The following is a 27,933-nucleotide window of genomic DNA, read 5'->3' on the forward strand; positions in this document are numbered from 1 at the left end:
AACTGCGGGAGTAGAAGGCACAGTCAAGAGCGAGTGGGCGAAGACGGGCAGGTGAAGAAGGTGGAGTTTGCAGACATGCGGAGAGATCGATCCCAGGCCGGGCAGAGAACGGGACGAGCCGACAGCAGCGGTGGCCAAGACACTAAAACTGGAACTACGGAGTACGGACGGCCTTGCCACCCGTTTTTTTTATCGACCCTGGGGTGCAGGGTGGTGGCATTACCCCGAAGCGATGTCGTCACCCGAATCGGCCACTCTGATTGGGCCCGGACCACTGCGTGGCCCGGCCGTGATGGCCGGAAGCGGCTCCATTCCGCTTCCGGCAAGATCACTCCAAGCTGCGGAATCGTCTCTCTCCGAGCCCCATAATATGAATCGCCCCGCACTGAACTCCGCGACATGAATTGCTTTGCACCGTCGACCGGCCGAGGGTCGTGTCGGCCCTGCATGCCCGCCCGGGCACCCCCGATTAGCGCTGATCAATGCCTGCTCCGCGATGCGACATGTGGCCCGAGCAATCCGAATTGCACGGCATACCTCTGCCTGATCGTGGCTTCGCTGGGCGGAGAGGCGAGGAGCTGTCCGTTGTCCGTGGGGAAAACCCGCGGCCGCCACAGCGAGGACCGATGGTAAGGTGTTAGGGTAAACCCATGCACAGGCCAGAGCAAGATGTGTGCCATCCGTACCCTGCTCTGTGCGATTATGTATCACGGCTGCGAATGAGTTTGCCCGCCATCGAGCACGTTCCGTACAGTACGCGCGGATCCGCCATGGCCCACGTGGTCAGCACTCGCGTTCGCCCGATTCTGCTATCGTGTGCGCGGGGCCAACCCCGATCTCAAGCCAAGTCAGCCAACGATCGGATATAATAATTAGATGGAGATTTGGAATGAAAAAGAATATAGGTATCAGTATCAGATGGAGAAATGGAGGGAAAAAGAGGATGCCAAATAATTAGATCCAGAAATAGGTTGAAAAGAACGCGCCGCCCGTATCTTGCACACTTGTGTCCTGTACAACGTGGCGTGATTGTTTGTTTTTCTATTATCGGCCTCTGACGATGTAATTATTGGCACCAAGCTGCCAGCCACGCTCTCGCTGATATTGGGTCATTTGCTTCTGTGTTGTGAAAAACATCTGTGCAGCCTCTTTTAGAGATATTCGTTTGTATGCCTTTTCAATGCAACCAGCAATCTCATCCCAGATCATTGGAAACGTCAGACGATCATCTCGAGCTTGTGGCAGAGGTTCGTTCGAGGGTATTGCTGTACCCTCGCAGCTGTGTTGTCGATGCTCGTGTGGTGGTATCACGGCTTTCCTATTCCCCTCCCCCCGGCCGTTGCATGTGCTATACGTGTTGGCCTCCGCGAGGACCCAAATTCGGATTTATCTCAGGAATAAGCAGAAAAGAAGAGTAGAAATGAAGTTAGAGTGGTGCAAACAGACCTAGCTGTGAGATCCACGCAATGCACTGTCCTGTTGTCCCGCTAGACTAGACAACAGGGAAGGGACTATCTGAATGTATATTAATGGAATAACTGTCTAGGGACCGCTGTATGATGGTTGCTATTGCTTTGGAGGGATGCGGTTCCCAGAAGTTTTAGAACACCCCCATTTCCTTTTTTTGAAATTTAAGCTGTTCCAGTCCAGTGAATAGCCTGAAATGCTACAAAGCTATGCGGTAAACTGCCAGAGGTTAAAAAAAGGTTATCAAAAACTGAAAAATAATGTAAATGTCAGTTTTTTTTAAAGGCCCTTTTCAGGGAACAAGTAATGGGTTAGCAACTGCAGCTGTTCTGCAGCTGTTCTGCAGCAAGTAAATTAAGCCTTGAAAGTTGATGCAAACAATTCCTACAGGTGTCCCAACTTTTGTTGATTAGTTACAAACCCTCTGTATAAAAGTAGTGTTGGAACAGACTGTTGCTACACCCTTTGAAGCATTATTTGGACAATATTGCACTGCAGGAAGTAGTATATTGCTATCATAATGGTGAGAAAAAGACAATTAACAAAGGAAGACAGACAGACCATTATAACCCTTAAAAGTGTAGGTCTTTCCTTTTGAGAAATTACAAAGAAGCCAAGGTGTCAGTGAGTACAGTTTCCTACATCATCAAAAGGCACTTGGAAACTGGAGGAAACTGACAGGAAGAGGTCTGGCAGACCCAAAGCCACAACACAATCAGAAGACAAGTTTCTGAGAGTCAACAGCTTGTGTGATAGGCGGCTCACAGGACAGCAGCTTCAAACACAGCTTAACACTGGTCGAAGTAAGGAAGTCTCAGTTTCAACTTTGAAGAGAAGACTTCGAGCTGCAGGTTTGACAGGTCGAGTGGCAGTAAGAAAGCCATTGCTAAGATGGCAAAATAAGAAAAAGAGACTTGCCTGGGCCATGCAGCACCACCAGTGGACTACTGAAAACTGGAAGAAGGTCTTATGAACCAACGAATCAAAATTTGAAATCCTCGGTTCATCACACAGGGTTTTTGTACACCATCGAGGAGGTGAAAGGATCGTTCCTCAGTGTGTCGTTTTGGTTCTGGAGGAGGAAGCGTGATGGAGGAGGAGGAAGGAGGAAACTGTCAAACATGGAGGAGGAAGCGTGATGATCTGGGGCTCTTTTACTGGATCCAGCGTCGGTGACTTGCACAGAGTGACTGGCACCCTGAACCAAAACGCCTACCACAGCATTTTGCAGCGCCATGCATTACCCTCTGGTCTATGCCTAGTTGGTCAGGGGTTCATCCTACAGCAAGATAACGACCCAAAACGTACTTCCAGGCTATTGCCTTACAACCACGAATGCCAATCAATTAACCACGAGTTCCAGTGTCCACCGTCTAATTTTGCCGTTTAATTGGAGGTCACGTGGCTTCCTGAACGGGGAGCGCACCCTCGGTGATGCACAAATCTTATCTTGATTAGATCTTAAGTAGGGCGGCTGAGCGTTTACTGCTGGTGCGTGCCAACTGAGAGGTTAATTAGCTTGGGAATTATCTCCCAGTCTATCTGGGTTCGGACAATGTTGGATCAATGGAAGGAAAGGACAAGCACGATCAGGTTGAAACGTCAAGAAGGAATTTATTAATCAGAAAAATAAATAAACAGAAGAACTTTTTATTTCTTTGTGTTGAAAATAGGTGAATTCAAATCAATCAAAATAAATTCAAACAAATGAAGAATTAAACAGACATTGATAGAAAAATAGACAGAGCAGATGCTTATCACGATGCCTCACTTAGCTGTTAAACACGAGGCAAGGGTACCCAGCAGATCATTGAGGGGGGAAAGAAATCCGGTCTCGTCTTACCAAGGTGGAATTCGTCGTACATCAAATAAAATGTCCCTGGTGTGTGAGCGTGCCTTGGTCCACTGTCAGCAACCTGCCTTGTTGTGCACCCACCTGCAAACAGGCTCGAACACCAATCGGCATCACGTCATCACCCCCAGGAATCAGGGATAAACAGAACAAGCCAAGAATCGGGGACAAGCCAAGAATCAGGTACAAGCAGAACCAGCAGGAATGGTCCATCACCCACCGTCATGAGCCACCAGGAGCCGCAACCACCGGACGGCTGAAAGGAGCTGTAACCAGCTGTCACCAACTGTCATCAGCAGTCAGAGCTGAAAGGCTGTAAGGCTGTCACCAACTGTCAAGAAAACGGTCCTCCCGTCCTTTTTATAGGCGACCAGTCTGGGCGGAGCCTCAAGCAGACTTCAGCCAAATCCACCTTGCCTATTGGCGCATCATTGCACGTCACCAACCGTCGACCTCGCGATCATTCCCTTCTCGTTCAGCCCGACACGAACAAGAGCCAGCCAGCATCCATAGAGCTGCCAAATGGGGCATCAAACGTCGATGGAATAAGGTGGACGTCAGCGTTGGTGAAAGAGGTGGGTGACAAACGTCAATGAAAGATAGGTAGGTGAGGTAAATGATCCACAGCCATGTTTGACCATCAGAATAACTGCTCAGGAAAAGCCCGCTGTGTGCTTCATCAAATGTCCTGTAAGTCCAAAGTGTAAATAAATCGTCCACCTCCAAGCCAATGTGTCCCGATGGAAAGGGGGTAGACGAGCCTCCGTTGGGCTAACAGCTATCTCTCGCATGCATGAATGTGTCGTAAAGAGAAAATGTCAATAAGAAAGGGAATCTGTTCTGTACCCTCTCCAACGCATAAAAATTAGAATCCCACCAGACATGGGGATGGGTCTATCCTGGACATGCATTTAGGGAAATAGTCGGAAAATTTTCATGGTCGGAAAAAATGGACATGCATTTAGGGAAATAGTCATTTAGGGAAAACATTTAGTACATAACCTTGTATGCTTTTGAGCACCGTTGATATGGACACCACCATTGCCGAGCAATGGGGACTTTGAAATTTTTGAAAAAATCCGAAAAAAAAATGTTTTCGAAAATCAAAAATCGGCTTCCGCACTTTTCCGCACTGTCTGAGGACATAAATGTTTGTATGCATTAGTCGGATTCAATTCTGAAATCCATAACTATAACATATACAAGTCTGAAGACGACGATAGTTCACGAGCGGTATTTGACAATGTAGATTGTTTCAGAAGTCAAGGATGAGACAATGTGATAATGTTTGACCAAGTTATAAAAATGATCAACATGATGTGGTACGGGTGACAGGTTATTAGCTGCAAAATGTCAAAAACCCGGTTTCGTTCAACAACTTTCAAATTTTGACCTTTGCATAACCTTTAAAGGTCACAAAACAATGTTGTGGACATTAAAATAAGGAAACAGGATACGTGATATAGCTTATTGGAGTTAGTTCGTCGAAAACCCGGTTCGATTCCCACAACTTTGAAAATTTGACCTTTGTGAACTTTAAAGGTCAAAGGTCAAGGATTATGACCTTTGGTGCAAAACTTCCTCTGGAACATTCCAGGAACAATATAACGTCATATAGGCTATATGCCATTTCGCACTCCTCGGATTATCCATACTTTCATGAAATCAGCGTAAAAACAAACTTGAAGGGGGCTCCATGGGCAAGGTGTTCGAGATAGAGCAAAATGGTTTCAAGACTTTAGGTGGGGAGTGACCTCAAGATTATGCATAAAAAATATTGTCATCCTAGCTCTCAAAGTTTGGGCGGTCGTATGATTTTTATGTCAAAATTCACAATTTTCTAAGTTCGTGACCTTGTGACCTTGACCTTGGGACAAAAATGAAAAATCGAGCTCAGTGGGGCTATGCAGGTGCCATTGGGATAACCAAATACCGAAACCCCTGCCAGATTCGACAAACCCCCAAGGAGAAGATGCAAATTGAAATCGGCTACCCCCTAAAAACATGTTTTTTTTGGGCGTGGCTCCACCCATAATGGGCACACCACGCCCATTCTCAGGAAAACACAACTAGATCATGATATAAACCTCCCACCAAAATTTTATCAGGATCGGATCAAAACCCATGGAGTTATGCTCGAGACAGACAGACAGACAGACAGACAACAATAACGAATATAGTCGTCACTTATATTTTTTTCGTGAACATATATATTCATTACCCTTGCCAGAGGAGAGGGTATTGCATTTGGGTCAGTTTGTTTGTGTGCATAGAACGTGAGTGTGTGTATTAAATACATTATACCCTTGAGACCCCTAAAATTCCTTCGACCTTTTAGAACCCTGAAGACTCTTGGACTCCTTTCGACCTTTCGACCTTTCGACCTTCACACCTTTCAGGCTTCTTAATAACCTGAAGAGGAGGAGGAGATTGGGACCATACTCTTTGCAGAGCATTGGTGCTGCTTAAGCAGTCTCCTGGGCTATTGGACACAATCCTGGAAGGGTCGCTACTCCGACACAGCATTCCAGCATGCTGGCACTCATTTTGCCGACCTCGGAAGGATGGCAGGCCGAGTTAACCCCACCTGGTATTAATTCAACAGCTGAGCGAGATTTGAACTCGGGACCCGAGGATCCAAAGCCCACCACCCTAACCATTAAGCCAACACCAGGCATCCTGAAGACCCCTTTGACATTTGGACCCTTTTTGACATTTAAAGACCTTTTTGACCACTTCAGGCAATTCTGACCCTTTAAACCTTAAATTACATCCTTTCGAGTTTAGACCCCCTTCAACCTTTAAAGACACTTTTGACCATTTTGACCCTTTCGACACACTTAGACCTTTTCAGACCTTTTTGACATTTCAACCTTGAGACCTTCAGACTATTTGACCTTTGCAGCTTTTCAGATCTTTGACCTTTACACATTTACAACTATACCATTTCGACTTTTCATTTGCAATCACCGACCTTTTATTTAGTACATCATTCCATTTATTTACCACACAAAACAAGTACTGGCAAGGGTCTGTAATCTCTGATTGCTCTTTGTTGTTACCTCCATCACTGAAGGTGGAAGGAGGTTATGTTTTCACCCATGTTTATCTGTCTGTCTTTGTTTGTTACTTGCAAAATCGAAGATTTTTCAAGTATATTGGTCAGTTAATTTTGTTATTCTGTGTATATGTCTGTCTGTCTGTCTGTCTGTGTCTCTGTCTATTGCCGACAGGTCACAACTTTAAACCGATTGTCATGAAAATTTACCAAGTTGTAGAGGTGGTTGATCAATAGGCTTCTCAATTGAGAAGGTCAAAGGTCAAAGATCATCTTGAGGTCGAATTTCTAAAATCATCATTTTTCATCCGATTAAGTTGAAATTTGAACAAGATTTGCATAGTGCGTCACTAAATTGGGAAACCAACTATTTTTGAGGTCAAAATGGCAAAGGTCATCTCAAGGTCAAACTTCTAAAATGATCAATTTCAATCTGAAAAATAATAAATTTTCATCTGATTGTCCTGAGCTTTGATTTAGAGTGTCAATTTAAATCTTAGTACAATAGACAATTTGATGTATCCATGGCAACCTTTGGAGAAGGGGTGGATTTTGTAAGTATCGTGCTCTGCATGGCATCTTTTGGGTGGTCGCTAGACTACCGTTTTTCTCAGGTTTTCTGTCTGTCTGTCTGTTTGTATGTAATGGACAGCTCTGGAGGCCAGAGGAGTCAACCGATTTTGATGAAACTTGACTGGTATGTTCATACCAGGATCAAGTTGTATGCTTTTGAGCACCGTTGATATGGACACCACCATTGCCGAGCAATGGGGACTTTGAAATTTTTGAAAAAATCCGAAAAAAAAATGTTTTCGAAAATCAAAAATCGGCTTCCGCACTTTTATGCGCACTATAATCAACCTCTTTGTCAAAGTTTTTTAGCCCGATCCGTCAAAAACTGTATGACTAGTATGCAATTATATAGCGACCACCCATGTTGCCTACCGGCTTGTTTCTTGTTTTGTCTGTCTGTGTACAGGATATCTCAAGTTGTGGACGGATTCGGATGAAATTTGGTGGGCACGTTGGGTATGTGACGAGGACTAACTGATTAGATTTTGGTGAAGATCCAGATCCGGATCCGACTACTCAAATTTTAAAGTGATTCTTCACCATTGAGCAATATGGTCAAAAATGGTATAGAGCACGATATCTCAAAAAGTTGGTGGACAGCTTGTTTGTGTGACCACGACAAATTGATTAGATTTTGGTGAAGATCCTAATCCACATCCGGATACGAGAATTTTTTTTAATTTCTAAAGTGATTCTTCACCATTGAATGATGTGGCCGAAAACGATACAGTACTGCATTGCATGACGTATTAAAAAAATTATTGGGCCTTATATGTTCTACTGGATTAAGCATTGTGTGGTGGAGGTATGCACTCTACGGAATGCCCTTCTCGTTATTTATGTGGTACACCATAGCGAGCATTCTTTCTCCCTTCGCTAACTTTGAAGCTGTGAGGGTGTCATTTTCACATCTCCTTCATGTCACGTCTTCGAGTCTTTTCATCAGGTCTAAAAAAAACAAAAAACAAACTTAAATCGGCTTATTTATGTTCTCTGCCGGATGAAGGCCACCTTAAACTCATGAGGAGGGACATTTGCCAAATTCGCCACACTTGCCAAGTGTTGGTTGGTGATGATAGGCAACCATGGGAAACAACAAGTCTTTCACCCCTCAACCAAACCATCGGCTAAGGGAGTATATTTATATTGGACAGGATGATGGTATCTTAAATGTCCATGTTGCAGACAAAATGGAGGAATAATATGGACTTTGTCTGCATTCGTGGACAATTATACCATTGGTTTTATCAACTAAAGGTTGACAAATGTATGTTAACTACAGTTTGAAGTAAAGTGGAGCTGATGATCTGGGAGTGAGCCCTTTGTCGGTCTCTTCCTCCAATGAAGAGTTTATGCCCGAAACGTCACTTTTGACTTTGTTTCCCACTGCAGTTCGCATATCTTTGTCAACCTACAATTGATAAAACGGCAAGCTTAATGTCCCCTCTGATTTGTGAAGATTTGTGTACTCCGTGATGCATTGCCTCCTACTGGGATTCTCATCACTCCCAGTTTCTCTGAGCACACCTGAACACGGTATTTATGGCCAGTATTCCTGATGTGGCCTGAAACTTTTGTCCATCGCCAGCAATACTTCCTTTTATGTTTACATTATCCCCGTTTTCTTTCTCCAAACATTATTTGTAGGCTTTCTAATATAATTTAATATATTTTAGTATAATATATAAGCATGAACTCCATTGATTCGGTGTTTGATCTGTGCTCCATGCAGCCAATGAGGATAGGGGTGTCACGCTTTCGTGATGATTAGTCTCTCAAATTCACATCATTTGGAAAGATGGTAGTATTCACCCTTCCCCCTGTGAAGTGGTGTCGAGGGCATTTCTTTGTTTCTTCAGGAGTGCCAAGGTATCATTTAACTGTACTTCTTATTCTTTCGTATGCAGCACAATGCTGCGGGGTAGCATCATTGGCTGAGGGAGTTAGTGTGTCGCTGATGCAATGCCCTCCATAGGTTCAGGCAGGGATTCTGGAATTTGTTTCATGGTGCCGGCGATAATTTGCCCACTCTTCACGAAGGACAGAATGGGATCTCTGACATCCACTAACTAATGCCGGCAAACGGGACACCCAGTTTAACGTCCATCCGAGGGATGGCACACACATACATTGATGAACCACCAGGATGAAAGTTTATAGCTTGGCCGAGATCCAAACCCAGGCTCGACAGCTTCGAGGTGAGTGTGCGTACCTCTTGGCCATCCTGCCAGCCTATTCAACTGTGTTCTTAACTCCACTCTGATGTGGCTGGCTGGGAAGAATGTGATTAATTTTTTTTGCCACTTTGTCAATGCAATGCTGATGTTCAATAAATTCTTCAAAACGTTTTCGCATTTCGGCATCCATGGGTACAGACGTATTTGTGTATTATTCGAGCAAGATGGTGTCAAATATGTCCAAGTCATATGGCTTAGGCTCACGAGATCGATACGTATTACCGAGAAGCCTTGTCGTATGAAAAGTATTGTATCCATTATTTATTTTGAGATTGTAATATACCGCACTTTGACGATCCTTCATGGTCAGAAATTGCATCACTTGCGCAATTGTGTGCAAGCATCAACATGGCCATCCGCATCACATGTTTACTTCCTGGCAGACATGGTGCTATTGTCATGGAACTCAAATGTGACAAACACGGGTATTGCAGTGGTGGAGTACAAGTGTGAGACTGATGGTTTAACTGAAAACACCAGTTGTAGTAAAGTGAACCAGCCATGCCATCACAACGAAAGAAAACAGATGGCCTTCTCCTTTTTAGATGCATCTCATCATTTGTACCATGGAATACTGAAGTCTTTTCATGAGGTCTTTGAAGTGCAAGATGTACATTTGGTATGTCGTTCTGAGCTATTGGCACACTATATGCTTTCTACAACGTGAGGTCATCGTCAGCATGTCCAGACCGCTGCAGTGAACACACCACCCGTGGTGGTGAGATGAGAAGCCAGAAACTCTCACACCCCACCCTCATCACATCTCCATGAGGAAACAGGGTTTAAACCCCTGCTCGACAGATCTGCAGCCCTCAGAGACAATCCTGACCTTGTCCCAAAAGGATCCTATCCCATTTGCTGACTTCTCTCGGGTGTTGCGTTACTTGCTGTTACAATGATTCATGTATTTTATATTTAAAAAAAAAACAAACTTTTATATCTCTTCTTTTTGTGCAGTTTTGTTGGAGTAAGTAGTGATGGTGCATGTTTATGACGAGGGTCTTCTGCGTGTGCTGAACTAATTTATCACTGGCCCATGTGGGCACTGTATTCCAAAATTGCAACCTCAATTGCTTGAAATGTTTTTTGTTTTTTTTTAAATGAGGCCATGATGTTTTTGAAGTTTGCTACCCCTTAAAAGCTGTTTTCATTTTGGGCTGATCCAAAATCCTCAACTCCTTACAGGCTTATGGAGGATCTGAAGAGTTTAGTTGAGGGCATCAAGACTTAAATTTGGTTGTCAAGGTTTATGGATTTACAGAGGGTAGAGGGCAAAGGGGGAGCTGGCAGACAAAAATGCATGGACACTTCACAAATGATTGGTTGAGCGGCAAAAATGCAAGATAAAAAAGGGGAGGGGTGGGTAGCATGTGTTGGTGTGAGTGTAAGAAATCAGGAGTGCGTATGAGAGAGAGAGACAGAAAGAGCTCGACGTAATGATGATTATCACTTTTGAAAGTGAGAGGCACATGAGACGACGTACTGGAGTTTGGTTCCATAGGTCATGAAGGAATGCCTGAGATGAGCATCCAGCTTAGATTTGGAAAAGTGTCGGTTTTTGGAAGGACACTTGCAACCTGAGAGAATGTGTGTCGCAAGGCCAGAAGTGAGGCAATAGACAACAGAGTCCATCAACCTGCAGTGGGCAAAAAGCAGAACTTTGTACTATTCCTCCTTCCAGGAGTTGCCAATCTGTACTCTGAGAGCCATTTGTCTTAATCAACATTTCAGAGGTTCATTCGTGAGTGTCAGGGAGTGTTTTAGGCAAAAAATTAAAGAAATACAAATTTTGAAAAAAAAAAAGTTTGATCTTTTTGGATTAAAAAAAAAAAAATCGTTCCATAGTGATGTAGCTATGTGAAAGGTAATATTAAATTATCCCTAACCCCATTACTTAGTGAGTATAGTGAAGTATTTTTGGCCCCCACAAAAAAATTCTTCAAAATGCGAACAGGATTAGGACAGCACGGGCTATGCGGGGTACCCCAGCTTGTAATTTATAAAGCCTTGGAGTCGATCGCCTCCAGGGAATCAAGATGGGAAGCAGCTGCACCAGCCTTGAGGGGGGAGCTGTACTCCATAGTATTTCAAATAAAAGCTTGTACGGTGTGATCAACCGTCTGCGGCTCAGAATGGACTTCTTTTTTTTTTTACCTCCATCACTGGAGGTGGATGGAGGATGTTTTGACCAACCTGTCTGTCTGTCTGTCTCTTTGTTTGTTTGTCTGTGAACAGGATATCTCAAAAAGTTTCGGAAGGACTTGGATGAAACTTGGTGGACAGGTTGGGCGTGTGATGAGGACAAATCAATTCGATTTCGGTGAAGGTCTGAATCAGGATCTGTATACGACATTTATTTAATTTTCCAAGTGCTTTTTCACCATTGAGAGATGGGTCCATAAACGAGAATGTGAGAGTTGGTGGTGGAGGGAGGTCAAATATTCCTTCCGAATTGCATATGTAACTAGAAAGAGCAATCTGAGATTGCAGAACCTTGCCAGGAATTTTGTGTTGTGTTTTGTAATTTGTGTGCTGGTGTGTTTGTGTTTGTGTTGTGGGTACACGATGCATTGATGATGTAGGTTTATATTTATACAGTGGACAAACAGACCTTTTCGGTTTCATTATAGTATAGATTCATGTTCTAATTGTATGTATCTCATAGGATGTACTTTGATGTATGCACGTTGTAATGGTATATACTCCATACATGGACTCGCATTCTAATTGTAATACTTTGTCGATGTACTCACATTCTAATAATACATCCTTTATAGAGTGCTCGCATTCTAATAGTGGGTACTTCCATGTAAAAGTGGACCCTGGTTGAAAAAAATAAAGTGAAACCATATACTATATTTTTTTAATACATCTGTTGGGAAACATCCCCAGGTTTGATGTTTTGATGCTTATTTCTCATCTGGACCAATCAACTAAGAATTAGTGGATGCCTTCCAATTAGATTATTTTTCAGTCAGATTCTGTCATGAAAACCTAGGTATCAAAGAACCCTTCTGGAATATCGATAAATCGGATTGATCCAGCTAACTATTTTCTCTTATATACTTTGGCACTTATAGTTCATGTAGAAATAATAACATTTGCTCTAGGACTAATTATATTGGTACAGGGTTGTGGAAGTCAATTGATAGTGGTTGGTGTAACGTGAGTTACTGAAACGTATCATTCTTTTACATAAGTCTCAAATCCTTTCACATCTGAACACATTCGCTTGCCAGTCTGGCCCGTTTGAGTGACCTAGACTTATTGGCAACGAAACAATGATCACATTCTATCCTAAAGTACATAGCAGTCATCTATAAACTGTAACGTGAGTTACTCACTTTTTCATCGTTATATAAGTTACATGTTGCAGTTCACTTTTCATTCTTTCTAAAATTCAAGTATGGACCCTCAGTCATTATACGTAACTGGCCACTCCGTAATTCATATGTCTGTTTGAGGAGAAACGGTTAATAAAGTTTAGTTGTTTTTGACCATGTCCATTTGTTGTAATGTGAGTTACCATGCCTAAAAAGGCCATGCTACACCACACATTGAAGACATTCATCATCAGACCATACCACAGAATAGGTTCAATATCAATCCTGACCAATAATCTGGATCATTGCAGTTGTTAGCAATGCTATGGGGGACTAGATACATTCTCATATGACCTTCAAATGTAACGTGAGTTACTATGGAAGTCACCTTGTGCATCCTTTATAGAGTGCTCGCATTGTAATAGGATTGACAAGTTCAGTCCTGTGTTGGTAAATGTCTAACAAGCTGTTTTAATCTATTGATTAGTTCAGTGCTGTGTTAGTAAACGTCTAACAAGCTGTTTTAATCTATTAATTAGTTCAGTGCTGTGTTAGTAAACGTCTTACAAGCTCTTTTAATCTATTGATAGTTCAGTGCTGTGTTAGTAAACATCTAATAAGCTGTTTTAATCTATTGATTAGTTCAGTGCTGTGTTTGTAAACATCTACCAAGCTGTTTTAATCTATTGATTAGTTCAGTGCTGTGTTAGTAAATGTCTAACAAGCTGTTTTAATCTAATGACAAGTTCAGTGCTGTGTTAGTAAACGTCGAACAAGCTGTTTTAATCTATTGACAAGTTCAGTGCTGTGTTAAGGCCCAGTCACACCTTGACGTTTTAGCCAGCTTATGCCGATTTTTGGAAAATTTGTCTAAAATGCTGGTACACGTCGAATACGTTATGGGTAAGTTTTGATAACACTGAGAGCATGCTGAAAAACACTGCCATACGTCGTACGCTGGCTTTAAACGTTGTACTTTTCGGTTGTCCTCAAATTTTCCATGCTTGAAATTTTAAGACTTATGCCAGCGTATGACTCACACGTTCCGCATAACGCTGGCCATAAGTTGTAGGTACGTCACGCGATCGTTAACACACGTCGACACACGTTACTTGTGAGTTACTCATAAGTCGAAACGTGTCGAGGTAATGTTTAGCGTATCCGAAACTTATTTCTAACCTATGAGTAACGTGTTGTACTCACGTTACGCGATCGGTGACACACATCGACACACGTTACTTGTAAGGTGCTCATAAGTCAAAACACATCAAGGTAATGGTTAGCGTCAGTGTTCCAGACACCCTGGTTTTTTTTTTTTTTTTTTTCCTTCCTTCCTTCGGTATGATGGTGATTTTGACACTCGATTTCTAGTGCGGTTATAATATAATATAATTAATAGGCTGCCGCTCAACGATTTAAATCATAACTGCACTGTACACTGAACACTGTCATACCGAAGAAAAAAAAAACCGGGAGTCTGTGGAACACTGACGTTAACCATGACCTCGACATGTTTCGACTTATGAGTACCTTTCAAGTAACGTGTGTCGATGTGTGTCAACGATCGCATATCGTGCGTACAACTTATTCCCATCGCATGCGGAGCTCGTGTCATACGGCAAGTACGTCGTAAAATTTTCAACATGTTTAAAATTACAAGACGTACTCCATTTAATACGACGTATGATAGCGTACTTTAGCGTTCTATTCACGAATACCAAACTTACCCATACCGTATTCGACGTGCGCCAGCGTTTTAGACGCATTTTTCAGAGGTCGGCATAAGCTGACAACATCGCCAAGGTGTGACTGCGATGTTGACACTTCCATTTCTGCGGCGGTTATGATTTGAATCGTTGTGCGGCAGCCTTTTCATAACCTACGCCACGTCATCGTCGGCAATGCGTGCAGCGCGCTATGCATAAGTTAGACTATCGTTGGGCACAGGTTGTGAAGGCCGACAACAGGTTCAGCATTCGTTGGTATAAGTTATCTATAACACAACGAAACGTTCTGTGTCCGTTACTAATATGTTATGCATACGACCAAGTCGTTATGAATACGTCCGAATCTTAAAAAAAAAACATCAAAAGTTCAACGTAAGCCAGCGTTTTACATACATTTTAATACGTTGCCATTGCTGGCAAAAACGTCAAGGTGCGACTGGGCCTTTAGTAAACGTCTAACAAGCTGTTTTAATCTAATGACAAGTTCAGTGCTGTGTTTGAAATCGTCTAACAAGCTGTTTTAATCTATTGACGAGTCCAGTGCTGTTAGTAAACGTCTAACAAGCTGTTCTAATCTAATGACAAGTTCGTTGGGGTGAGTGGTTGCTCTCACAGTCCTAATTATTACCTCCGCTACCGAAGGTGAAGGAGATTATGTTTTCACCTCTTTCTGTCTCTTTGTTTGTGTGTGTGTACAGGATATCTCAAAAATTGTGGATGGATTTGGATGAAATTTTGTGGACAGGTTCGGTGTGTGACAAGGACGAACTGATTAGATTTTAGCGAAGATCTGAATTCAAATCCAACGACTGGAAATTTTAGTGATTCTTTACCATTGAAAGATTGGGCCAAAAACGATATATATATATATATATATATATATATATATATATATATATATATATATATATATATATATATATATATATATATATATATATATATATATATATATATATATATATATATATATATATATATATATATATATATATATATATATAATGATATCTCAAAAAGTTGTTGACGGATTCGGACGAAACTTGGTGGACACGTTGGGAGTGTGACAAGGTCGAATTGATTCGATTTTGGTGTAGATCTGAATCCAAATCGGGATACGAGAATTATTTAATTTTAAAAGTGATTCTTCACCATCAAGAGATCAGGCCAAAAACGGTCTCGTACTATACAGCATGATATTTCAAAAATGTATTGGGCCCGATATGTTCTCATGGATCAGGCATTATGTAGCAGAGGTATGCGCTCTACCGAGTGCCCTTCTAGTTTTCTCTATAATTTGGTCCTTTTGTAAGTTATGCACATAATTTTCTCCCTTTCACTCTTCTGTGACCACTTGTGATAATGTGTTCATGATGTGCATCTTTAAATACGGAATGGTCACAATTACAATGATGTGTGTTATTTCATCATTCCTCTTCAACCTACATCCATAGATTGCACAGTTTCCTTATGGTTGAAGATTTTCCCCCTAATTGCATTTTGTAAAGTGTACACAACCTTTGGTCTCTCTGTCTTTGTCTCTGTCTCTGTCTCTCTCTGTCTTGTATTGTTTCTGGAAGTTTACCCCACACTTCATTGTTGGAGTACTTTCTCTATATTGATCATTTCCACCCATTTGTTATGAAACATAATTTTGATGATGTCATTGTCTTTTCTACAATTAACTTCTTTAGATTTCTTTTCATACATGCTATGGTCAATCATGTCCAGAATTGCTTCCATGTTTTGGATTGAGAGGTCCTCTTGATCATCCTCTTGATCATCCTCTTCCATTAATCTGTTAACGATTTGCCAAACCTCTTTCAATTTTTTTACGTATCGATCTTAATGCCACTGCTGTTAAAGTAATCTACAGATATTTGATTTGTGAACATGTAATCACTCATTTACTATTTGTTGTGGTGCATCTGTAATTGAACATTTACGTCCATAATTATGGACTCTGTGTCTCTGAGAGTCTCGTGGCAAGGTGTTAAAAACAGCCGATTATGTTTTGGCCATTATGCTGTTTGTATGTATGTATGTATGTATCATTAATTCTTTCATTTCGTCCATATGGATAAGCAGTTCTTAATTCTTTAATCCAATCTGGCTGCGAAATCATTTGACCTATCAATTATTCCTCAACACACTTGTGCAACCATGGCTTGGGGAACACTTGTGTGACGTTTCTCCTCGATTTGTCCAGCTGTCTGGAGAAGATTTTTTATAAGTTTTAGGGTAAATCCAATATGGCTGCCAAACCATGTGACCCATGACATCATATGTGTGAACTTTTTCTTCCTCGTGGACAGGTGGTCAAACATGTAAAGTTTCGCCTCGATCTTCAGAGAAGATTTTTGAAGGATTTTATTTTTTTTCCCCATGGGGTGGAAAATCCCACGGGATCAAAGCGCCGCTCACGCTCTCTCTTTTCTTGTGGATAGTTCATTTGAGCGTCTATTTCTCCGTTATTTGTGAACATAATTTGATGAAAATTGACAGACATATACTAGACATATATGCGCAGGCACGAACTGAGCCCAAAGTGCGATTGTGGCCATTTGGGCCAAGGAATGGCCCATTTTGGCCCATTTTCTTTAAATTGTTATTAGTGGATGGAACCGAACCAAACTTGACAGGTATGTTATAGAGACCATTCCCCAGGCATTAACTGAGCGCAAAGTGCAATTCCAGCCCTTTCGGCCCATTTTCTTAAAATTGTTATATATATATATATATATATATATATATATATATATATATATATATATATATATATATATATATATATATATATATATATATTGCGCTGGGCGATGCCCAACGCGAAATTAAGTCACAAATGATGATATGAAACTGGCCTCGTTCTTCTGAGGTGTTCTCGTTTCTTTTTCTGATGCAATAAAAATCTTTCCAAATTACAAAACTATTTGTCGTCCGTGCTGTCGCTCACCTGAGAGTTGTCCGAATGAACTCCCACGGCGTAAGTTCGCAATTCAAACTTGTTTTTAAGCAATATGGCTGCCGATTCACGTGACCGATGACGTCATGAATCTTTTTTTTTTTTCTGTCGACCATTTTATCCCTAGATGACCCTCAAAAATTTTCATACTGATCGGATGTGACATTCTAACTATGCAATTTTGACGTCATAACGAGGGTAATTAGTAAACTATGTTTGAGCTTTTACATATAATTAATTCTTTAGTTTCTTTTAACATGTAAGATCTAGCCATTACTTTACAATTAATTACCCTCGCCAAAGAATTTGGAGAGGGTATTGCATTTGGGTACGTTTGTTTGTTTGTCTGTCTGTCTGTCTGTCCGCACAGAACTTTCGTGTTTTTCTCCGCAACCGCTTGTCGGATTGAGACGAAATTTTCATCATTGGTGTGTATGATGCCTGCATCTGCTTACTCATGCAGAATTTTAAAATTAATTATGATGTCGGTCACGTGGTAATGGCAGCCATATTGGAAAAATGGGAAAACTTTGGACATCTGTATCTCTGAAACCACACCAAGGAAAAAATTTTTTTTAACTTGGTACAAAGCAAGTATTCCTAATGGGAATGTGATTTTTTTTTTATGATGTCATAGGTGCCCTCGTTATGATGTCATGATTGCATATGTAGAACGCCACATTTGATCAGTATAAAAATTGAGGGTCATCTAAATGGTCCACAAATTTTTTTTGATGACGTCTCGGTCATGTGATTCGGCAGCCATACTGTTTAATTAATAAATATATAAACAACCTCCACCTGCATCTAATCTCTTTGTGTCCTTGTTGATAAATCGGTGGGGCAGGCATGATGGGCCGAATGGCCTCCACCTGCGTCTAATTTCCTTGGGTCCTTGTGAAAAATCTGAAATGGCTGAAAAGATCGAGGCGAAACTTTACACGTATGACCGCTTATCCATGAATAACAAAAGGTTCACACATATGATGCCAGAGGTCACATAGATTTGCAGCCATATTGGATTTAAGAAAAATATTAAACAATAATTTCTCTGGAACCGCTTAATCAATCGACATGAAACTTCACATTTTTGATCTAGTAGTGATGGGGAATACATTTTTAAAATTTCAACTTGATTGGATGCATGGTCTGGCAGCAATAATTATTTAATTTTTTGATCTAGGTTCTTTTTGTTGTTTTTTGGGGTTTTTTTTTTTTGAGTAAGGCGCACTTGGCTGTGGCTGGATGGATTTGAGGGTAGAGAAGTAGCAGCTGAAATGCAAATCCTATCCAGGTTCCTCCTGATGACTTCATCTTTGCTTTTTTTTCTTGTCCGGGTTCCTTCTGATGATTCCAATATGCAGGATTGTACTTATTTGGTCTTCCATTTGTTTTGAATTGAATTTATTTTAATCCAATCCTAAATTCAATTGAATAATAATAAACATCATGGGTCAGGGTCAGGTGTCTGATCAAAGTGGGACATCTTGATACCTGGTCATCATTGTCAGCAGTTATAAAGTGGCAGTGCTAGTTATGTCTATTATTACTTTCATAACACACAAAACAAGTCCTGGCAAGGGTCAGTAATTTCTGATTGCTCTTTTTCTTGTTGTATATGTATATGTTGGCATGCCTGTGCTGACTCTGCTTCATTGTGTTTACCTATGTCACCGTGTGCCCGTAAAAGGGAATCGGTTAGGGGTCGGGGGACGTTGCTCAATAGATGCAATAGAATTGCAAGCCTTGTGGTATCTGCTGCCCTTTGAAACAAAAAGGCAAAGGTAGTCACACACACACACACACACACACACACACACACACACACACACACACACACACACACACACACACACACACACACACACACACACACACACACACACAATTGCAAATCCCCATCTCCCACTGTGCGAGCGGACGGGTTAAACCTTGTATGGCCCAAACCTACAATCATCAGGATTCGGACCTGAATAGGTAAGGGCTCGAAGTATCAGCATCAATATTAATTGTCATGGTAACCTGTTAAAGGGTACCTTACAAGGAAAATGACCCAAATACAATGTTCATATTTTCGGAAAGCCATTGTATCGATAAATTGAGTCTTGCTGAAAAAGGAAATCCCCAAAATCTTGAAAGTGGGGTAAAACCCTCATTGGAATGCATTTCAGGAGACTTTGCCCATTATGATGGATGTAATGAAGGAGAGAATAATTCTCTCTCCATCCTTCCTCAAGTCAAGACGGTGAAGAGGATTTTTGAGTTTTATTTTTATTTAATTTTCAAAGAATCTTAACACAAGTGGGCAATAACTTGCTCACTGTTTAATATGATGCATGATCCGATTAACAGGAGGATATTGCAGAGATGTGGCTTGCTTCACTCTCGGTGAAGAAAAATTTTTTTGAAGATGACACCAATATAAACCTTCATGATATCATCTTAAACATCACGTTTGCAGAAACTCTTGATATGCCTTCCAAGCTGTGTGCATCTGCCACATCCTAGCGCTTGCAGGTCCATTTTCAAAACACTCTTCGACACCTGCACAAAAATAACGTAGGCCTTGAAAGTAAGTCGTGCAGACACGTTGGCATGCCTGTGCTGACTCTGCTTCATTGTGTTTACCTACGTCATCGAGTGCCCGTAAAGGGGAATCGGTTAGGGGCCGCGAGACGTTGCTCAATAGGTGCAATGTGAATTGCAAGCCTTGGGGTATCAGCTGCCCTTTGAAACCTTTAGGAAAACTGGCGTTAATTTCTGGAAACTCGAGGAAACGAGTTTAATTATTGTAAACGCTGATTCATTCAGTGTTTGCTAGCTTTCTGTAAACGTAAACCAATGTGCTATCTTGTTCAGTGAAGTAGTGTCCGACTTCTGGTGACATTCACGATCAGAATTCTCCAAACATCCCTATCCTGCACTGCGTCCCGAAGCTCTGGCAGTGACGGCTTGGTTGCAGTCTTTATCCCTCTCCATGCAGCGCACACAAGGTCCACCTCTTCCTCTTCTTCCCTTAATCATGCCCAGCATGGATGATTTCTCTGGACTTTCGTTTTCTACACGCATGTTGTGTCCAAAGTATGAGAGTTTGTGTTTTAGCATCAGCACTTGTAATGGACATGGTGCTCTAATTTCTTCAAGTACTGATTTGTTTGTTACCTCCGCCAGAGCAAGTGGATGGAGGTTATGCGTTCACCCCCGTTTACCTCTGTGTCTGTCTCTATGTGCAGGATACCTCAATAATTTGTGGACGGAGTCTGGCCAAACTTGGTGGACAGGTTGGATGTGTGACAGGAACGAGCTGATTCGATTTTGGTGATGTTCCGGTTCCACATTTGGATTCGGATACAAGATTAAAAAAAATAAAAATTCAAGTCATTCTTCAAAATTGAGAGATGGGGCCAAAAACGATATATATATATATATATATATATGTATATATATATATATATATATATATATATATATATATATATATATATATATATATATATATATATATCTATCATGATATTTCAAAAAGTTATGACCAAGTTTATAACCACCGAGTGGTGAAACAAACATTTTAAGGCATCCCTTGTGCACGTGATTGTTGATTGGTGTTATTGTCCAATACCGCGTGTTTTTGTAGTTGTTACAAACCGAGGATGGTTATGTTGTCGGAAATGGAGAGTTGGACATGTGAAGTAAACAGAAAGCCGATAAGAGTAAGAAGCGTGGTATCTGTGAGGTCCATGTTCTGCTGTTTTGAAAAGCGGAAATGACTTTTCATGTTTGGCAAGAGCACATTGTCGTCCCATAGAATGACTTTCTTATCTCGTGACTTTCTTGCCAAAGGGTCATCCGTTTTGTGCTTTCTCTCTTTCTCTCTTTCTCTCTTTCTCTTTCTCTCTTTCTCTCTCTCTTTCTCTCTCTCTTTTCTCTCTTTTCTCTCCTTTCTCTCCTTTCTCTCCTTTCTCTCCTTTCTCTCCTTCTCTCTCCTTCTCTCTCCTTCTCTCTCCTTCTCTCTCCTTCTCTCTCCTTCTCTCTCCATCTCTCTCCTTCTCTCTCCTTCTCTCTCCTTCTCTCTCCTTCTCTCTCCCTATCTCTCTCTCTCCCCTATCTCTCTCTCTCCCTATCTCTCTCTCTCCCCTATCTCTCTCTCTCCCCTATCTCTCTCTCTCCCCTATCTCTCTCTCTCCCCTATCTCTCTCTCTCCCTATCTCTCTCTCTCTCCCCTATCTCTCTCTCTCCCTATCTCTCTCTCTCCCCTATCTCTCTCTCTCCCTATCTCTCTCTCTCCCCTATCTCTCTCTCTCCCCTATCTCTCTCTCTCTCCCCTATCTCTCTCTCTCCCCTACCTCTCTCTCTCTCTCCCCTATCTCTCTCTCTCTCTCCCCTATCTCTCTCTCTCTCTCCCCTATCTCTCTCTCTCTCTCCCCTATCTCTCTCTCTCTCTCCCCTATCTCTCTCTCTCTCCCCTATCTCTCTCTCTCTCCCCTATCTCTCTCTCTCTCCCCTATCTCTCTCTCTCTCCCCTATCTCTCTCTCTCTCTCCCCTATCACTCTCTCTCTCTCCCCTATCTCTCTCTCTCTCTCCCTATCTCTCTCTCTCTCCCTATCTCTGTCTGCTCTCCCTCTCTCTCTCTCTCCCTCTCTCCCTCTCCCTCTCCCTCTCCCTCTCCCTCTCCCTCTCCCTCTCCCTCTCTCTCCCTCTCTCTCCCTCTCTCTCCCTCTCTCTCCCTCTCTCTCTCTCTCCCTCTCTCTCCCTCTCTCTCCCTCTCTCTCACTCGCTCTCACTCTCTCTCACTCTCTCCCCCTCTCTCTCCCTCTCTCTCCCTCTCTCTCCCTCTCTCTCCCCCTCTCCCCCCCTCTCCCCCTCTCCCCCTCTCCCCCCTCTCTCTCCCTCTCTCTCCCTCTCTCTCTCCCTCTCTCTCTCTCTCTCTCTCTCTCTCTCTCCCTCTCTCTCTCTCCCTCTCTCGCCCCCTCTCTCGCTCTCTCTCTCTCCCTCTCTCTCCCTCGCTCTCTCTCTCTCTCTCTCTCTCTCACTGTCTGTCTCTCTCTCACTCTCTCTCTCTCTCTCTCCCTGTCTCTCTCCCTGTCTCTGTCCCTCTCTGTCTTCTCTCTGTCTTCTCTCTGTCTTCTCTCTGTCTTCTCTCTGTCTTCTCTCTGTCTTCTCTCTGTCTTCTCTCTGTCTTCTCTCTCTCTCTCTCTCTCTCTCTCTCTCTCTCTCTCTCTCTCTCTCTCTCTCTCTCTCTCTCTCTCTCTCTCTCTCTCTCTCTCTCTCTCTCTCTCTCTCTCTCTCTCTCTCTCTCTCTCTCTCTCTCTCTCTCTCTCTCTCTCTCTCTCTCTCTCTCTCTCTCTCTCTCTCTCTCTCTCTCTCTCTCTCTCTCTCTCTCTCGTGCCCCCTGCTGGTCGTTGGTGAGTCGTGCATGGGTGTGGCGTCATGGCGGCTCTGTGTGTGCAGCTGTGAGTACTGTGCTGTGTTAGTGTTGTTCCTGTCCCTATTTCGTTTCCCTCTGTGTCCCCGTACGTGTTTGTGGAGTTTTTTCCCTGTTTCCCTTCCTGCTGAGACGAGAGAGAGGGAGAGCGCGCACGGTAGGTGCTTTGTGGGTTTTCCTTGAAACCTTCGGGTTTCTGGGCCTACTTTTTCATCTGCCTTGTTTTCATAGGCCTGCCGTTTATCGGTGGTTTAGCTTCTTCCTTATACTCTTCCTTTCCCTTATACTTCATTTGACCCCACTTGCTGGTTGCTTGTGACGGTTTTCCTTTGTTAAACTTAAACTTCTCTTCTTTTGCTTTAAGCTATGGCAAACGGACGTTTGCACAATAGTGTGTACGAGTCACTCACTCGGAAAAATGGAGTGACAATTACTCCACCTGATGGAGTTAGTGTTGAGAACGTGGTGATGGCTCTGGGAGAGCTCGTAGGAATCGAGAATGTTCTCGCCGCTTCGAAAATGAGTCAACGTGTCGTGGTTTTCTTGTCGGAGGAGCAACACGTGGCTCAGGCGGTCGAAACCGGTCTATCCGTACCGCCAGACGTCTTTGTCAACGTTAGTTATCTCGATACGATGGCGGTAAAATTAACACTGTCCAACATCCCGCCCTTCTTCTCGAGTGAGGAGATTGTAGCTGCATTAAGCGTTTTTGGCACAGTTGTGTCACGAATCTCCATGATTCCACTTCGTCTCCGCTCTGACGCTTCGGTTCGCCACATCATGTCGTTCCGACGTCATTGCTATATCATTCTAAAAAAACAACGCTCAATCGCTCAATGCAGTTATGACTTTAAAAAATAAAAACCGCAATTACCCGATTTATATCGCAACGGAGACCACAACTTGTTTTATCTGTGGTGAATCGGGACATTTAAAAAGTGATTGCCCCAAGAATATATTAAGTGGCATATCTAGTGTGGTCGAACCCATTGAGACGAATAGTGGTATATCTAGAGTTGGGCACGTTGGTGACGCTTCAAACTCGAACAATCTGCCTGGGCCGTCGAGAGTGGAGGTAAATCCCCCCCTCGCGGATGACGAAAGCTTCACCGTTGTTCCTTCAAAAAGGAAACATAAATTGAAGCATTTAAATGATAACAATAGTCAAGATGTGACTACGAGCTGTGCAAAAAAGATGGCGCCGGCTGCCGAGAATAATGACTCGTGTTTGGAAGCAACAATAGATGCTCTTTTTAAAACGAAAAATCGATTTGATGTAATTGCTCCAGAGGATGATGACTTTTTTGTCGGTGGGGTTAGTGAACATGAGGAGGAGATTGGTTTTGTGCAGCAGGGAGCACACGTGACCACTCCCATAGTCACAGGCACCTTGGATATTAACACCGAATCCACTGTAACCCCCCTCCCTGAAAAGACCAACAGTGAAATGTGTACCGTTTCTAAGTCACCAATTACTCCAAACCTGGTTGAATCAGGGTGTAAAGCTTCAACTAGTGAAACACCAGGTTCATCTCAAGCGGAATATAACATTCCTTCCATTAGTATTCTTCCTCCTCCCCGTTTTCTTCACCCTCCCACTCCTCCTCCTCCTCCCCCTCCCACTTCTAATCTTCTTCCTCTTCCCACCGCTGCACCTCCCCTATTCCACCTCCCCCCACTCCACCTCCCCCACTCCTCCTCCCCCACTCCTCCTCCCTCCACTCTTCCTTCCCCGACTCCTCCGACTCCTTCTCCCCCTTTGGAAGCGGAATGTGAGGCTTCCCTTATTAAACCATCAGCTCCATCTTTGGAGCATAACGATAATGTAATGGACACCAATCAGTACTCGGATTATGATTCGGACGGGGCCTCATCACTTGCTTCTTGTGGCAGTGCTGAAGCATGGAATGATCCAGTTTCCCAAGATTCGGAGAGTGTTACCAGTGTTCCACCTGCCGATATCATAAAGTTTCTTCATGACACCTTTCGCAAGAAACATGTTAAAATTAAAAACTTTTTCCCTGACTTATCCGGCTTTATAATCTCTGCGAAGCTTTTGCTCCTCAAAGCCGGACAGCTTGGTGTGACGGAATCACAAGTGTATCGACTCCGGAAATGCATCCTCAAAGCAAAGAATGAGCTGCAGACACAGAGAGACTAAGTTTTTGACACACCCTAACTCTATGTTAGCCTATGGCCTTCTCTATAGCGAGTTTAAATATTAATGGGGGACGCTCCTCCATCCGTAAAGCAGAAGTTAAACAGTTTGTTGAGACAAATCACATTGATGTTTTGCTTTTGCAAGAAACAAGATGCAGCTCCTCTTGTACAAGTGAATGGCAAAGGACAATGAGGGGAAAATGGTTTTTTAGTAGTCTGGAACACCCAAGGGCTGGGGTGGCTGTTTATTTACAACCTTCCTTTTGCAGTCCCAGTGTTGTTTTTAATGAGATTATCAAAGGGTATTTGATTTCACTCACCTTCACGCATAATGGCTTTAAACACACCGTACTGAATGTCTACGCACCGAGCGATAGCACGGAGAGACTCGCCTTTTACACACACTTAGAAACGTCTCTTGTACACATTGATTTTGATGGACTTGTCTGCTTGGGTGGAGATTTTAACTGCACGATGGACCCCACCATTGATCGTAATGGAGAGGAGCCGCACCCAGCAAGCGCAGCGCCTTTGTTGAGAGCCTTGTCCAAGTTTTCCCTGGTTGATGTGTGGAGAATCCGCAATCTTTCTCTCCGCCAATACACGTGGAGTCGGTGTTCAAAAGGCCACCTATCACTTGCAAGATTGGACCGTTTCTACATCAACAGTACCTTTTTAAATGTTGTGAGCAATATGGACATTATTCCGAGGGGCTTCTCAGACCATCACATGGTCGCACTTCGGATTCACCAACCAGTTCGGAATCGTGGTGCTGCCTACTGGACCTTCAACGCAAGCCTCTTGGATGACCAACTGTTTGTCGATGCCTTTGGTGTGTTCTGGAGAGCCTTGCTCCAACGTAAAACTTCCTTCCCCTGCCTTGGAAAATGGTGGGACAACGTCAAAGTGCAAATAAGATCCTTTTGCCAACAATATGGAGCCTACCACACCAAATATGACTCTGCCCTTCAATCCTTGCTTGCCAAAGAAATATTATATTTGCAGACCAACCTCTTGGCCTCAAATCATGAAAGAACCAACCTCTTGCTGGCGAAGAAAAAAGCTCTTCTTGCTGGACTTTGTGCAAAGCAAGCCAGAGGAGCGCTGATTCGTCTCCGACTGGAGAATTTGTGCTACCTGGACACCTCCTCTAAGTTCTTTTTTGGACTGGAAGATCAAACAAAGAGAAGTCAGCAGATAACTTCAGTAAGGACAAAGGAAGGAAGGATAACACACAATCAAAAAGATGTTAGAGCCTCACTCAGACACTACTTTACTGAACTTTATCGTGCTCCGAAAATCGACAACAAAATGGTAACAGTGCTGACTTCTTCCTTACCTACCTTGTCAAAATCTGCAGTTCTACAAATGGACAAGGAAGTAACTTTGGAGGAACTCCAAGCTGCTCTTCAAACTCTACCCTCGGGTAAGGCCTCCGGCCTGGATGGAATTCCTGCGGAATTTTATAAAACCTTTTGGGACCTCCTCGGACCAGAACTACTTGAGGTTATAATCGACGGTCGACGATCAGGCTCACTGCCATTAAGCTGCCGGAGGGCTGTCCTCGCCCTTATCCCCAAAAAGGAGACCTTCAGCAACCACACAACTGGCGTCCCATCTCATTACTCTGTGCAGACTACAAAATATTTTCCAAGGCCCTTGCCAACCGCCTTAAAGCCATAATCGAGGAGATCGTACACCCAGATCAGTCTTACTGTGTCCCGAAGAGGACAATTCATGACAGTATCTTTATTGTGCGTGATATAATTGACATCTGTTCTCTTGAGCAAAGAAATGTCGGGTTGGTGTTCTTAGATCAAGAAAAGGCTTTTGATACCATTGATCATTTTTATCTTTTCTCTGTTTTACGGGGGTTTGGTTTTGGGGAAAATTTTATCTCTCATGTGCAGTTACTGTATAACAACACTTTTAGTCTCTTAAAGGTTAACAACATTTTATGTCCCCCTTTCCCGGTTAATAGAGGCATTCGTCAAGGGTGCCCTCTTTCTGGCCTCCTGTACTCTCTTGCGATTGAGCCTTTGCTCGTTCGGTTGCGTGCACGTCTTCTTGGTTTCCTTCCTCAACCAATGGCGAACCCGTTTAAAGTGATTGCTTATGCAGATGATCTTTGTGCAATCGTTCGCTCGAATGAGGACGTCTCAGCCTTGGTCCGTTGCATTCATGAATTTGGTTTGGCAAGTTCCACAAAAGTGAACTGGGGAAAAAGCAGAGCTCTCCATCTTGGTCCACAAAATGGTGCCATTCCTCCGACTCTTCCCGAGAAACTTAAATGGGAAAGGGATGGAATTCTTTACCTAGGCGTCTTTCTTGGAACTGAGAACTTCATTTTAAAAAACTGGGAATCTCTAATAATTAAAACTGAGAGACGTTTACGAAAGTGGAAGGGCTTACTTTGTCAACTCTCCTATCGGGGCCAAACCCTTGTTATCAACAACCTTGCAGCATCAATGCTTTGGCACGTTTTTATAGCACTGCAGCCCCCAGATTTGTTTCTTAAAAAATTACAATCAATTCTTATTGACTTCTTTTGGGGAGGAAAGCATTGGCTCCAACCTGGTGTGTTAAACTTGCCTGTTGCTGAAGGAGGACAGGGGCTGATTGCTATTACCAGCAAGGTGATGGCTTTTCGCCTCCTTTCGCTTCGCAGACTGCTGTACACGGACGTCTCGTGGAAGGCCTTGGCTCACTGCCTGCTTCGGCAGGCGGGGAAACTCGGCTACGATCAGCAACTGTTCCTTATTGACACCAAGAAAGTTGATATAGCATCAGTCCCCCTGTTTTATAGAAGCATGCTGAAGGCATGGCAGGCAGTCACTGTTCGTCGAAATAACAATGACTACTCCCTGGAAATGTTTTTAAATGAGCCTATCTTTTTAAACCCCATTTTTGAAGGGGTCTGCAGCAATTATATTCTTGTGCAGAAGTTTATTGATGCTGGATGTACGAAGGTAAAAGATCTCAGAACTCCTTCTCCTTATAAATGGAAGCCAGCTGCTGACGTCGCTGTGGCCACTGGAGTGAGGTCCATTCGAATTATTGGGAGAATCTTTTCTGTGATTCTGCGCTTTTTCAAGCAAACTAATCTGAAATGGATTCCACAGGTGGAAGCTAACCTTTCTTTATCCCT

The 27,933-nt window shown here is 42.8% G+C and overlaps 1 protein-coding gene across 8 annotated transcripts in view; it reads left to right on the plus strand.

The window, feature by feature from the left end:
• EVI5 (ecotropic viral integration site 5) overlaps positions 1–27,933 on the plus strand; it is a 112,746-nt gene that overhangs the window by 19,454 nt on the left and 65,359 nt on the right. Inside the window, exon 1 of one of the 8 annotated variants that reach the window (XM_085900041.1) lies at positions 19,168–20,195. The exons of the other annotated variants lie outside the window; for them this stretch is intronic. The gene's annotated coding sequence lies outside the window, so the exon portion shown is untranslated. Of the gene's footprint in view, positions 1–19,167; positions 20,196–27,933 lie in introns of those variants that run through there. 8 annotated transcript variants of the gene reach the window in all.

The sequence above is a fragment of the Eptatretus burgeri genome, chromosome 1, assembly GCF_056783735.1.
Source record: "Eptatretus burgeri isolate ZD-2024b chromosome 1, Ebu_testis_v1, whole genome shotgun sequence".
NCBI classification, from domain to species: domain Eukaryota; kingdom Metazoa; phylum Chordata; class Myxini; order Myxiniformes; family Myxinidae; genus Eptatretus; species Eptatretus burgeri.